Source organism: Aquarana catesbeiana, linkage group LG02 (assembly GCF_042186555.1).
Source record: "Aquarana catesbeiana isolate 2022-GZ linkage group LG02, ASM4218655v1, whole genome shotgun sequence".
NCBI lineage: Eukaryota > Metazoa > Chordata > Amphibia > Anura > Ranidae > Aquarana > Aquarana catesbeiana.
In genome coordinates this window covers 643183529-643195559 of record NC_133325.1, presented here as the reverse complement: position 1 = coordinate 643195559, position 12031 = coordinate 643183529, and positions in this window count along the sequence as shown.

The following is a 12031-nucleotide window of genomic DNA, read 5'->3' as shown; positions in this document are numbered from 1 at the left end:
CTGCCTTGATGTATTCACACAATTTCACAATAACCATGAGACACAGTAACCATAAAACAAAGTTCAGGAATATTCCTTTATCCCTTTATCCCATTGTTTTGCAAATCTATGTACACTACAAACTGTATGATTGAATTGGCTCTGATATCGCTGTTTTACTAACCTGACAGCTTATTATTCTAAATAGGAAACCTTCATTTTGTTTGCAAATATTAAATATTCTAACTACCAGCAAGAATAAGTCATTACATTTAAAGAGCACCTGTCATTTCAGATCCATCATAGCAGCACCTGTTAGTGGGCATCCACTCACTTGCTGCCGCCACGTCACTCACCTTGTTGTGTCACTGCCACATCACCAGCTGACCCACTAAAGTGAATGGGACTGTCAGTGAGTCAACAGTGGGTCAGAGGAGGAGCTGCTACGGAACAGAGATGACAGTTGCTCTTTAAAAATGATGATTTAAATTGAGATGATTTAAATCAAATCCACCCTGCTTTAAATACCTCTCATCATCCTTGTTTCAAATATCTTTTGCCAATTGTCACTTTATTTTTGATTTGGTGGTCTTAACATTTTGGATATCTTACTTGCAAGGTATTTATAAACCCTGGGTTATAAAGTTGTACACTGGCAAGCTTTCAAGGACATCAAAACAACAGTGACTGCTGGCACATTATCACATGATAATAAGGCACATTCAAAACAAAAGATAGTATAGTCCATAAGCAATACGACTAAAATAAAGTCCATAGGTCCATATACAAAAAAATATTTAGTGACATGATGGCAGCAGCTGTTCTCAAGCTTTCAAGGACATGCCCATTGGCCGCCTCCTGTATAACCCTACCTCGCACCATGAATCCTCAGTTTTTCTGGTGTTCTAAAGTGATGAACCTCTTCTGCTTAACGAGAAAATCACTCTTAGCTTAAGTAAGTTATTATCTTGCTTTTCCTTTTTTTTAGCCTTCAAATTCTTCAATCAGCTCCCTACTGTCTTCTAATGTCACAAATAAAAAGCAGTGCATTGGGATTAGCACAACCGTGGTAAAATTTTGGAAGCTGTACCCAGCCCCCATGCTGTGGAAATAGCCTGTAATCTTGCTTCAGGCACTGGATCCTGCACAGACACTCACTTTCTGCAACACATGTGGTCAGCCACAGGGTGCTATACAAGTCCAGGGTCATGGTCCATCTCAATGGAACCCAGTCCATGAAGATCCCTTCAGGGTATGCCCACTGAGACTGGCAAAGCCTGGACTTGTATACAGTCCAGCATCGTGGACTGGTAAGACAGGGTCACCTTGTATCTCTGATCCTTACTGTAAAAGACCAGGGTTATGTATGAATTTTATTCAGCTTTTTGTGCAAACGTTTCAAACTTAGCGCTAAAACTCAATCACTCAAAGCTTAGTCTCAAGTGGATGACCATGTGTGACATCACACCACAAGTCGCACACTATATCAACACTTCTGCCTAGAACCCCTATAAGGTACTCAAATGCTTCCTCCCACCCTATCTCCGCAAGGATTCATTACAGGATGGTCTACTGTACACTTGAGTTGCTTAGTTTGCCTTCTGGACAGGCTTAGCCTATATTCCACATCCTGCTCAGTGAGCACCCCACAGAGGAATACCCTTATCTGTAGTGTGATATTTGGGGATGTCTACCTCAGTGGTAGATGCGTTTTCATTGAGTTCACAGCCAACAGGAACTTCATTTTAAGGGCGTGGTAGCCCACTTTTATTGAAAGTAACAAAAATGAAAGTTCATACATGCATGGGTTGCCCGCACAGGGGTTCTTCTCCCAAAAATTACAACACAAACAAAAATGCCAAGCCACCTGGCTCTCAAGGCTCACTCAGCCTTGGTCGCAGTACAAAGCTGCGCAGGCGCACTCCTGGCCACTAGGAAGGGGCTCTCCTGACACTCCAGGCTTTCACACTCCTCAATGCCAAGCCACCTGGCTCTCAAGGCTCACTCAGCCTTGGTCGCAGTACAAAGCTGCGCAGACCCACTCCTGGCCACTAGGAAGGGACTCTCCTGACACTCCAGGCTTTCACACTCCTCCAAGACTCACGGTCCCCAGGACTCTCTCTTCCAGTTGTCTCAGCTTTGGTCTCCCCAACTCTCTCAGTCCACTGACCTGGAACCACATGGAGTGCCGTCTCAAGGATATTGCCTGGCTTCTTAAACGGTAGCACACCTCCCTCCTACGGCAGCGCAACTGCTCCAACACCAACTCCCCTAAATTATGCTCAGATCGACCTTATAATGAGTATGTGCACCTGGACACACACACAACCTGCAGAACTTCTGGAAAGCCCGGACACAAGACTGAAGACTCCATCCCTCCCAATGCTCTCTGAAGTCTTTGAATTTCCAGGCCCAATCCAGACTTACAAAATCCAGAGAAGACTTAAAGCATAGTTTTCTCTGCTCACCAATCTTCTGCTGGAACTTCTCAAACTGTCTTTTAGAGAGTCCTGTGTCCATTTTACACTAATTTTCACCGAGACAGGGGCTCTCACTCTCACAGTAGCTATGGTGGAGACTAGGCAAAACGGAAAATGGGACAATCACAGGCAACTATTTGCCCTCTTGAAGGTCTGCACAGCACTTAATCTCACAGTTACAATCCTTGCACCAGAGCAGGAACTGTTTCTTATTCTGTTTTCTGCATTCTTTTCGGGCACAGAACAAGCAATCTACTCGCCAAAAGCAGAATTCGCTGCATCTATGCCACAAATGACAGCTTTAATGGAGTCATCTCTGTTCAGGGCTCAAAAGCGCCAGGCCTCTTATTCTATTCCCACATCTTTACTTGAGTTGGATCACCATATGCCTGTCTTAGATGAGGCAGACACAGAAGGGAACGAAGAGGACATAGAGGCTGAAGCTGGAATTTTTTCTTCCCCAGACTACTGTATAATTGAAGAGGTAACCTCATGCAACATGCTTGCTAAAGTGGAAAAGTTTGCTGCTGCCTTCCGCAAAAGCCTTGGCTTTGTTTAGATTGATTCTGCTCCCTTTCGCCATGCCCCTTTTGGTACAGGGACCTAGAAGATCTTGAAAGATGTTCCTTGTTCATGAACAAACAATGTGCAATCTATGATAACTGGACCACTCCAGAAAGAATTTTCACTCTTCCCAAAATCTTTGCCAAACTCTATTCAGTGGAAAAAAAGTTTACAAAAAGTGGTATATTCCTGCAGTCTCAGTCTTAAGTAAACATCATAATGTGCCTATTGAAGATGTTCCTTCTTTTTAAAAATTCTGCAGATAGAAAGTTTGAGACACCTTAAGGCTCTCTTTACTCATACAGGCTCAACCCTGCAACAAGCTCTTGCTGCAGTTTCTGTGTGTCAAACGAAAACAACTGGATCAGGACATAGCGCAACCAACACAATTGCCTTCTGCTCTGCTTTTTTTTTTTACAAAATCTCCAGAATGGTTCAAGTCTCAATTCACATGCACAGAAACTTGTGGCTAAATGCCTGCTCTCGGTCCTACAGTACGTAGGATTCGGCACCAACATGCTTCAGTGGATTTCATCAATCTATTCATGCCCCCAGCCCAAAATAGAGCCAATGGGGTCATGTCGAAGCCTTTCAAAATTACTAATGGGACAAGACAGGGCTGTCCACTGTCACTCCTTCTCTTTGCCCTGTCATTGGAACCCTTTTTGTGCACCATATGCATGAACCCGGAGGCATAAATGTCGGGGGCACTCATGTTATTTTCCCTCACAAACCCAGCGATTTCACTCCCGAACCTTCTTAAGGAATTTGAGAGATGTGGAGCTCTCTCCAATCTCAAAATTGACTTTCTTAAATCTAAGGCAATGGGACTCAGTCTCCCACAGTCACTTCTCTCACAACTACAGATGAGCTTTAAGCTAAAATGAAATAACTCTGCACTGACATACTTGGGGACAATCATCCCCTCCCACATATCCAAGATATTCAAATTAAACTTCCCTCCACTACTGACAAGAGTCCGTACTCTCCTAGATAAATGGAATAAGGGTCTTCACAATTCATTTGAAAGAACAAAATATTACAGCGCACACATGTAAAAAAAGACATTTACCTCCAGCAAGGCTTATTTAAAACACCTAGACAGTTTCAAAAAACATTATAAAAAAATATGGGGATTTGGTCACACCATATTGCTATATGGTGTTTAAGCCCACTTACTGCGACAAAGTACCCCATGATTAGTGGGTCCTACACTATCCATAGATTGGGGAGATCCTGCTTCTCTGAACCATGGAAGCAATACACTCCTCTATATGGGAGAACTTGAGGTCTCCACCCATGACACAGGTGGACACTAATGAGAGGTACTTAATGAGGGAGTGGGGTGCTCCTCACCCAAAAGGATTTGGATAGTGTAGGATCCACTAATCATGGGGTACTTTTTTCGCAGTAAGTGGGTTTAAGCACCATACAGCAATATGGTGTGACCAAATCCCCATGTTTTTTTGATAATGTTTTTTGAAAATGTCTAGGTGTTTTAAATAAGCCTTGCTGGAGGTAGACTGCAGTCTCAGTCTTAAATAAACATGATAATGTGCATATTGAAGATGTTCCTTCTTTTAAAAATTCTGCAGATAGAAAGTTTGAGACACCTTAAGGCTCTCTTTACTCATACAGGCTCAACCCTGCAACCAGCCCTTGCTGCAATTTCTGTGTGTCAGATGACAACAAACTGGATCAGGACATAGCGCAACCAGCACAATTGCCTTCTGCTCTGCTTTTTTGTTTTTACAAAATCTCCAGAATGGTTCAAGTCTCAATTCACATGCACAGAAACTTGTGGCTAAATGCCTGCTCTCGGTCCTACAGTACATAGGATTCGGCACCAACATGCTTCAGTGGATTTCATCAATCTATTCATGCCCCCCAGCCCAAAATCGAGCCAATGGGGTCATGTCGGAGCCTTTCAAAATTACTAATGGGACAAGACAGGGCTGTCCACTGTCACTCCTTCTGTTCGCCCTGCCATTGAAACCCTTTTTGTGCACCATATGCATGAACCCGGAGGCATACATGTCGGGGGCACTCAGCGTAAGGTCTCGGCCTATGCCGATGACATGTTATTTTCCCTCACAAACCCAGTGATTTTACTCCCGAACCTTCTTAAGGAATTTGAGAGATATGGAGCGCTCTCCAATCTCAAAATTGACTTTCTTAAATGTAAGGCAATGGAACTCAATCTCCCACAGTCACTTCTCTCACAACTTCAGATGAGCTTTAAACTAAAATGGAATAACTCTGCACTGACATACTTGGGGACAATTATCCCCTCCCACATATCCAAGATATTCAAATTAAACTTCCCTCCACTACTGACAAGAGTCCGTACTCTCCTAAATAAATGGAATACGGGTCTTCACTCTTCGTTTGAAAGAACAAAATATTACAGCGCACACATGCAAAAAAAGACATTTACCTCCAGCAAGGCTTATTTAAAACACCTAGACAGTTTCAAAAAAATTATCAAAAAATATGGGGATTTGGTCACACCATATTGCTATATGGTGCTTAAGCCCACTTTCTGCAAAAGTACCCCATGATTAGTGGGTCCTACACTATCCATAGATTGGGGAGATCTTGCTTGGGAGCAATACACTCCTCTATATGGGAGAACTTGAGGTCTCCACCCATGACACAAGTGGACACTAATGAGAGGTACTTAATGAGGGAGTGAGGTGCTCCTCACCCAAAGGGATTTGGTCAGAATCCATACAATAGACAAACAAGATATTTGGGGGGGGGGGCACACCCTAAAAGATGCATTAAAGATGGTGCAGCCATAAGACCATACAACAGAACAAAATATTACAGCGCACACATGCAAAAAAGACATTTACCTCCAGCAAGGCTTATTTAAAACACCTAGACGTTTTCAAAATAACATTATCAAAAATTATGGGGATTTGGTCACACCATATTGCTATATGGTGCTTAAGCCCACTTACTGCGAAAAAAGTACCCCATGATTAGTGGGTCCTACACTATCCATAGATTGGGGAGATCCTGCTTCACTGAACCATGGGAGCAATACACTCCTCTATATGGGAGAACTTGAGGTCTCCACCCATGACACAGGTGGACACTAATGAGAGGTACCTAATGAGGGAATGGGGTGCTCCTCACCCAAAAGGATTTGGTCAGGATTTGGATAGTGTAGGATCCACTAATCATGGGGTACTTTGTCGCAGTAAGTGGGCTTAAGCACCATATAGCAATATGGTGTGACCAAATTCCCATGTTTTTTTAAAATGTTTTTTGAAAATGTTTAGGTGTTTTAAATAAGCCTTATTTTGTTCTGTTGTATGGTCTTATAGTTGCATCTTTAATGCATCTTTTAGGGTATGCCCCCCAAATATCTTGTTTGTCTATTGTATGGATTCTGACCAAATCCTTTTGGGTGAGGAGCACCCCACTCCCTCATTAACTACCTCTCATTAGTGTCCACTTGTGTCATGGGTGGAGACCTCAAGTTCACCCATACAGAGGAGTGTATTGCTCCCATGGTTTAGAGAAGCAGGACCCAGCCTTTTTCCTCCTCCATGCCTCCAATGCCTCTGGAAAGACCTACAAAAAAATCGATAATTCGCCATCTCCTTGACGCTGCCAAAGCATGCATTCCTCTCAAATGGAAATCTCCACAGCCTCCGACCATCGAGATGTGGCTCAGGAAAGTAGAGGAAATGAACAAACTGGAAGACCTTGTCCTTTTGGCACATCGTCAACCAGAACAATACTCCAAAAACGTAGTCGCTATTCATCTTTTCTGATGAGGGCTGAACCCTCTTTGAATGCGACACAGTAGACTAAATTTGCCCTGGTATGATTTTAGACACCTGCGGTACCCCAGACATACCAACTATGCCATTCGAACATCATCTATGTGATTCGCGACTTCACATTTTCCATCTCTCCATGCCTCCCCTTCCCCATCTCCCTTCTTCTTCACCTGCCTCTTACCTTTCACTCTGCTCTCACATTTCGTTTTCCTTTTTTTTCCAACTCCCTTAATATCTTCGTCCTCCTCCTTTGTTCTTTGTTTCCACGGCTCAAGGGTACTTTTCTTGTTGTAAAAGTTTGAAAATGATTTGAGCTGGTTACATGGACTCATTGTACCGAACATTTTATTTCTTGATTGAACCTGCCCTGGTCCGGTTCAGTCTTTGAGGGTTTCCCTCCCTTTGCTATGCCAGGAACGTTGAAGACGCCTTGGACAGCCGATAGGCATAGTGTCTTCCTTTGTACTCAATATTCAAGTTTCTGTAACAACAACGTGTTGTGCTGTAAGGTATGATGTTATGTTTATGCAATGTTATGTGTCATTGGACCATGCCCTTTGACTAAATAAAAAATTTGAAAAAAAATTTAAAAATCACTGATCGCCGCCATTACTAGTAAAAAAAATAAATAAATAAAAATATCCCATCATTTGTAGACATTATACCTTTTGCGCAAACCAATCAATATACACTTATTGGCTTTTTGTTTACCAAAAATATGTAGCAGAATACATATTGGCCTAAATTGATGAAGAAATTTGATTTTTTTTTATTGGATATGTATTAAAGCAAAAAGTAAAATATTTTTGTTTTGTTTTTTTTCAAAATTGTCGCTTTTTTAGTTTATAGTGCAAAAAATAAAAACTGCAGAGGTTTGTGGGGAAAAAAAGGACATCAATCTTATTTGGGTACAGCGTCGCATGACCGCGCAATTGTCAGTTAAACTAACGCAGTGCCATATTGCAAAAATGGCCTGGTCATGAAGGGGGTAAAACCTGTCGGGGCTGAAGTGGTTAATAACATAAATTAAAAAAAAAAAAAAAGCCGTCCTGTGCTGATCCTATAAGAACAGGATCAGCACTGGACAGCTCCCAAAAACTGCTTTGTATTCAATACGGTACATTTGCTTATTTCATGTGTAAATACACAGTGGAAACAGCTTACTAGGTGCTATGCAAACAGTCAATGTCCATAATGAAGCAGCACTGTGGATTCTATCCTCTGGCGTAAGAATAAAATCCACTTTGTTCAAAACATTAAAATCAATTGTTTGTATCGACAAATATGTTTTAGCCCTTTAAAAATGGAAATTTGGCAATACAAATTGAGCATATGGTGAAGAAATTATTAATTAGAATTCGGCTTCAGTGAAAACTGCACATCAAGTAGCTTATTATAACTGCATTCATTATTTTCGCAAGAGGTTTGCTATTATCAAAAAAAAATCTGTTTGCCCAGTCCTTTAATCCTGGTTTGACTTTGAAAATAAATCCTGGCCAACTTGCATCTACCTCCATTCCTCACCCTATACAAGGACAATGCCTAAGTGGGCAATAAGATGCTCTCATTGGACAGCATCACAGAAGAAGGTTAAGTGCACATCAGGTTAATTTACCTCCTGAAATTGGAAAGCTCTTTTAGTGGAGTCCTTAGTTACAAGGCAGTCCCCAGATGAAGACACGTGACGGTGTCATAACGCGTAGGGAGTGGCTGGAGCGAGACGTACACAGGAGGAGAAGTGAGGTGCGATGAGAGCGCCACACTATCATTGTCTTTTCTATTTGCTTTTAACCTTTTGTCACAATGTAAGAGTCCACTATATATATTTAATAAATATCCCTACACTTTTTAACATACTACACTAGTGGAGCCCCCTTTCTTTTCTCCTTTCCTTCCCCTTACCGCTGTGCTGGTAATACTGGAGCCTTTTAGGAATTTCGGCAGAGGATCCTTAAGGAGAAATCTACAATCCACCTTACTGACTACATACAACAGTGGCAATATCTACAAACCCGAACTCACAGATGCAATGATTAATCAGCTTTGAGGTGAGAGTTCTGGGAGACCACATCCAATTAATTGTATGAAGTTTTATATGGGCAATACCACTATATTTAACTATTAAGAAGCCACCTATTGGATTTACATTTTATCCCATGTTCGTGACTTTTTAGCACAGTTCAACATCCCATGAGGACCTAGCCTTTCCATTTATCCTATTTTTGGACTATTCACTATATATTGCACAAATTGATTACGATTGGTACATCATTTATCAGCATTTTATGTTATTATTCACCAGTTATTTGAATTTCTTTATTTGTACCAGTCATGAGTATATGATTACCCTTTTGCTATTTTATTTTACTATTATTATATATTTTTTTCTGGATGCACTCTATGCACTTTAGTAGTCCTGTTATAATTGTTTTCACAATATCCTACCTAGAGGAGATTTCCTCAGGCAATTAGATCACTGCACAAAATCATTTTTGTTTTTTAGTTTTCTATTAATCTGTGTCACTGTGAACACTGTAGATTTTGCAGCAATTAGTTTATTTTTTATTTTTTGTTACACACTATTGATAGCGCGAAGGACACCTATCACTTTACTCTCTCATACTGGTCACTGGAAGTTCAACATGGCACCTCATGGCAAAACACTCTCTGAGGATCTGAAAAATAGAATTGTTGCTCTACAGATGGCCTAGGCCAGTGTTGGCGAACCTTGGCACCCCAGATGTTTTGGAACTACATTTCCCATGATGCTCAACTACACTGCAGAGTGCATGAGCATCATGGGAAATGTAGTTCCAAAACATCTGGGGTGCCAAGGTTCACCATCACTGGCCTAGGCTATAAGAAGATTGCCAAGAACCTGCAGATGAGCTGCAGCACGGTGGTCAAGACCAGCCTGTCAGTGCTCAGGTCATACGCTGCACACTGCATCAAACTGGTCTGCATGGCTGTCGTCCCAGAAGGAAGCCTCTTCTAAACATGATGCACAAGAAAGCCTGCAAACAGTTTGCTGAAGACAAGCAGACTAAGGACGTGGTTTACTGGAACCATGTCCTGTGGTCTGATGAGACCAAGATAAACTTATTTGGTTCAGATGGTATCAAGCATGTGTGGTGGCAACCAGGTGTGGAGTACAAAGACAAGTGTGTCTTGCCTATAGTCAAGCATGGTGGTGGGAGTGTCATGGTCTGGGGCTGCATGAGTGCTGCCGACACTGGGGAGCTACACTTCATTGAGGGAACCATGAATGCCAACATGTACTGTGACATACTGAAGCAGAGCATGATCCCCTCCCTTTGGAAACTGGGCCGCAGGGCAGTATTCCAACATGATAATGACCCAAAACACACCTCCAAGACGACCACTGCCTTGCTAAAAAAGCTGAGGGTAAAGGTGATGGACCTAAACCCTATTGAGTATCTATGGGGCATCCCCAAATGAAAGTTGGAGGAGCGCAAGGTCTCTTACACACACCAGCTCCCTGATGTCATCATGGAGGAGTAGAAGAGCACTCCATTGTAAATATTGACACTTTGGGTCCAATTTGGACATTTTCACATAGGGGTGTACTCACTTTTGTTGCCAGCGGTTTAAACATTAATGGCTGTGTTCTCAGCAAACTGTTTGCAGGCTTTCTTGTGCATCATGTCTAGAAGAGGCTTCCTTTTGAGAGGACAGCCATGCAGACCAATTTGATGCAGTGTGCGGCATATGGTCTGAGCACTGACAGGCTGACCCCCCATCCCTTCAGCCTCTGCAGCAATGCTGGCAGCACTCATATGTCTATTTCCCAAAGACAACCTCTGGATATGACGCTGAGCATGTGCACTCAACTTCTTTGGTCGACCATGGCAAAGCCTGTTCTAAGTGGAACCTGTCCTGTTAAACCACTGTATGGTCCTGGCCAGTGTTGCCAACCTGGCAGCCAGTAAAAAATTGGTACTTTTCTCCTGCCAGTAAATGCCAGTAAGAGGAAAAGGTTGCCAGTAAAAAATATGGCTGTGGCGCTCGGCTCAGAACTGCACATGCGCAGCTCGGGCCTGGAGCTGTCCGAGACCATCCAAGTGCCTGCTAAAGTGTGTTCAGGGGGCGGGTCTGGTGGAGACAGTGTCTAAGCATGTCGTGTGAAGTCATGGTGCAAGGTAGCGGAGCGCGCCCGGAGCCTCGTGTGCAGGTCTGCAGGACGGGATTAATGCAAGCCAGGAGCAGGACTGTCAGTGCTGCTTGGACTGGAGGGGACTGAAGGGACCATCTGGCATGGAGAGAGACTGTCATTGTGACTTAGGAGGGGATGTGTCGTGACAGTGATCTGTGCTGCAGCACACTGTTGTCAGTATCACTGTGAGAGTCAATTTCATGTGTGCATCACCCATTCTAATTTCCTGCCCTCCTGAGTCCTGTCCCTGAGCTACTTACTTACTAAATCGAAAATAAAATTAGAAATATGCTTTTTGCCTCAATATCTACCTTAAATCACATTGCTAATTGCATATTGTACTTATTTGTAACCTAAATACTGGAATTTGTACTTAAAACTGCAATTTTGTAACTTTTGGAACTGCCAGTAAAAACTTGGCTGTGCCAGTAAATTTTGGGTGTCATGTCAGTAAATTTCAATCTGGTAGGTTGGCAAAACTGGTCCTGGCCACCGTGCTGCAGCTCAGTTTCAGGGTCTTGGCAATCTTCTTATAGCCTAGGCCATCTTTATGTAGAGCAACAATTCTTTTTTTTTTTTTTTTTTTTTTAGATCCTCAGTGAGTTCTTTGCCATGAGGTGCCATGTTAAACTTCTAGTGACCAGTATGAGAGGGTGAAAGGGATAACACCAAATTTAACACACCTGCTCCCCATTCACACCTGAGACCTTGTAACACTAACGAGTCACATGGCACTGGGGAGGGAAAATGGCTAATTGTACCCAGTTTGGACATTTTCACTTAGGGGTGTACTCACTTTTGTTGCCAGCGGTTTAACCGGTTCCCGACCGGCGCACGCCGATGTACGTCGGCAGAATGGCACGGCTGGGCAAATGGACGCACCTGTATGTCCATTTGAATTCCCCGCCGTGCCATTGCGTGCGCGCCGGCCGGGAGCTCCGTGAGTCGGGTCGCGGGTCCCGCGGACTCGATCGCCGCGGGGATACCCGCGATTGCCTCAAGGAGCGGATGAACGGGGAGATGCCGTTGTAAACAGC